The sequence below is a fragment of the Pundamilia nyererei genome, unplaced genomic scaffold (genome assembly GCF_000239375.1).
Source record: "Pundamilia nyererei isolate P.nyererei 1_Seehausen unplaced genomic scaffold, PunNye1.0 scaffold00281, whole genome shotgun sequence".
In the NCBI taxonomy this organism is placed as follows: domain Eukaryota; kingdom Metazoa; phylum Chordata; class Actinopteri; order Cichliformes; family Cichlidae; genus Pundamilia; species Pundamilia nyererei.
Genome location: NW_005187682.1, coordinates 526,642 through 529,904, shown reverse-complemented (window position 1 = coordinate 529,904; position 3,263 = coordinate 526,642). Strand labels below are relative to the sequence as shown.

General features: G+C 50.5%; 1 protein-coding gene across 1 annotated transcript in view; it reads right to left on the bottom strand.

Annotated features, from left to right (window-relative positions):
* Positions 1-3,263, bottom strand: part of LOC102194704 (tomoregulin-1-like) — a 17,718-nt gene that overhangs the window by 8,325 nt on the left and 6,130 nt on the right. The gene's annotated exons all lie outside the window — the stretch shown is intronic.

Genomic DNA, 3,263 nt, shown 5'->3' with positions numbered 1-3,263 from the left:
GACTGTCTGAGAGCCAGAGTCACGTTGCAGTAAACTCTGCAGTCTCTCTGAGTTCAGCAGCAGCTCCATCATAGTTTACTGGTTTTTCTTCCTTTACTGGTCTCACGCTGAGTGGAGCCACATCATTGGTCCACTCTTTAAGACGTGAACTCAGAACAAGCGTACGCTAACAGGAACTAGCAGTCAGATCTGGGTCCTGCCCGAAGCCTCAGCGTCTTCAACGCTGCCATCTTGGTGATTTTCAAACGGGACTTGAAGAGGGGCGGAGCTGAGTGTGGAAACAATGATCTCATTGGCTAACAACATGGCAATGAGTGCAGCATCTATAATCTGTCGTTCTAACAGTAAGAAGAAACGGCCGTCCATGGAGCTGCCACAGGCACAGACAGGTACACGGGCCTGTGTTAATGAACGGGCGTGACATCATTTTATCTTCTGGCAGCTGATTGGTCCCTTAGACTGAAGCCAGGGTCCTTCATCAGGTGATCAAACAGTCAAACACACGCACACATACACGCGCATCAGTTGCATCATCAAGTGTCGGCAGCTTGTTTATGGAGTCGGTGTCTGCAGGGACCAGTCGGGAGGCTCTGTGGGAGTCACAGCGGGTAACCCCGCCCCCACGGACGGCAACCTGCACACAGGTGTTAGTGGAAGGAGAGTGTGAGGAGAACGACAGCAGCAGGAGCAGAGAGGGCCGTCTGCACGTTTCTGCTGGAAACAAAGCTCAGACAGCAAACATGTGCTCAGTGTTGCCTCTTTGCTCTACGATTCTATGACAGAATGAAACCATAGCGCCAGATAGAAATAAAGAAAAAACACTCATTTTATTTCTATTAGATCTGAAAATGTTGCAGGGATGCAAGTAGGGATTAAAACCGCAGGATGAATGGTTACCGGTGCTGGAAATGCAGGCGCTTGATGCAGTGTTTTGATTTTGCTGCCACTCGTACCCACAATGCAATGCGCGTAAGTCACGTGGTCTGTCGATCTCTATTAACACTAACTAACTTCAATCCAAATCAGCTGTTAGTTTAAAGTCACCACATGCAGCTGCGGGGATGATGGTGTTTGTGTGCCGTGTTGTGTTTGCTGCATTTTTAACGTGCTGTTGTGCAGCTGCTAACTCGGTCAGGTCCCTGTTGTACGAGCTTTGATGTCAGCGGGACTAAAATGAGCATCAATCATTCATAAAGTCACATGTTTGTAAGGAAAGACCTTTAGACCTCTGTGAGGAACAGCAGGTGGGGGGACGGACTCGAGCCTTCAGGTGAGCTTCAGTTTGTGCTTCAGCTCGTAAACAGGAACCATTAAAGAGTCGCGCTGACTTCCACAGAGGTGCAGGTTGGTGTTAGGACGCCTCCAGCCGTCAGTTTGATGTTCGTCATCACAGAGTTTGTCCTGACCGAGTGAGACGCAGCGCTGCGGGAGCTGAGGACAGACTAACCCTCAGCCTGTCGCTGGCGTCATCGTCTCCACACCAACAGCAGTAAAACACACCTCACTTACTTCAAAGGAAACACTCTCCTATAACTCTGAGGTGAAGCCGACGTCTCCAGGACAACCGCTAAAGGTCGACCTGTGGCCTGATCACGGGTTAAACCGCCCTCCACCCTCCGTCCCCGCCTCACTGCTCTCGTTGACTTCCTGCTGTCGGAGCGAGTCAGGAGCTCATAAAAGACGAGCTGAGGCGGGGTGGTGCGACGTGCCGGGAGAACATCAGTGACGGCGCTCAGGTTTAAAAAAAACCTTCAGAGCTTCTAAAAGTAGAACTCAGAGATTTTTGATTCTTTAGATCCTAAAAAAGTTCAGAGACTTATTTCAGCTCCAGGTTTCTACTTTTAGAGGAGAAAAGTTCAAAATGAGTTCGTGTCTGCACACAAACACCAGCTCACTGATCTGATCAAACATGTTTTAGATGGGAGGAACACATAGGGACTATTTTCAGCGGCGGATTAATCCACTATATGTCCATCACCCGTCCATCATCATCCACCCTCTGCTTATCTGCAGTCACGGTGGCACAGCTGGACAGCAGAGCCTCGAAGTCTCAGCAGGTTCTGGATCGACCCTGGGATCTCCTCCTAGTTTGGGTGCCCAGAACACCTCCAAAAGGAGGCACGCAGGAGGCGTTGTATTCAGATCAACATAAACTAGAAGTTCCCTCCAGATGTGCGAGCTGCTCCTCCTCCTCCAGGTGAGGGCTCGTCTCAGTATCACCTGCTGCCGCTGCACCAAACCACCGCTCCACCTGCTGCTGCACCGTTTTCCAGCTGTTACAGTGTTGCTGCAGCCAGCTGTTACAGCAACACTGCATCTCGTGAATGAGCTGATGAATCGTTTACTCTGTGATGATCTTTCAAAACTGCTGGTGATGCCCTCAAATGTCAAACACACAAAAGCAGCGATGTTTTCCCACTGAGTGAAGGATCTGCACTGTAACGCACACAGAACTGAAATGTGTGCGAAATCAAGAAAATGCAGAAAAACACCCTGAAACTTCCACAGCACTCCACTCCATCCTCACTTCCTCGGAAGCGTTTTACGAGCCACAGCTCGTTATCGTTCGTCAGGAGACGAATCAGCTGCTCGTTTCTCACGTTGACATGAACCTCCTGTCAGCACTGCGCACAACAAGGAGGTCAGCAGGTCTGACCACGGTCCATCCACCTCACCACTCCAGGACCGGACCTGCCTCAGTCTCGCCTTCACTGAGCTGTGGAGTCCACCACAGGACCGGTGTTGGTCTCTTCAGCTAAATTATCCAATCATAACACCTGTGTGAGGGTTAATGTTTACATTTGCATTATTGGGGGCGTGGCCACGCTGACAGGTGTGAGCACAGCAGCCTCTGTCAGCGTCAGCTGGTGATGGCTGATAAGTTAAACCAGAGTTCACAAACCAACCACGGTGGTTTGTCCATCTTCTATTTACAGTCTGTGGCCTACCCGCTGTCTGGAGGCCAGATTTGACGATCTGCTGAGAAACGGGACGGAGCAGCTACACAACCCAGCTCCATCACTGAGCCTCGCCCTGCTCCACCCTGTAATTAACCCTGAAATAGAACCTGGTTAAAGTGAGGAGTGGTCACACACACACACACACACACACACACACACACACACACACACACACACATGGCTGCAGCTTCAGCAGGTGAAACATCTGTTCAGCATCCTTACATCACAGCTCAGGTGTACTACAGGTACTGACACACCGACGGAAACACAAATAGGCTGGGTCGCACTGCTCTGACCTCTGAC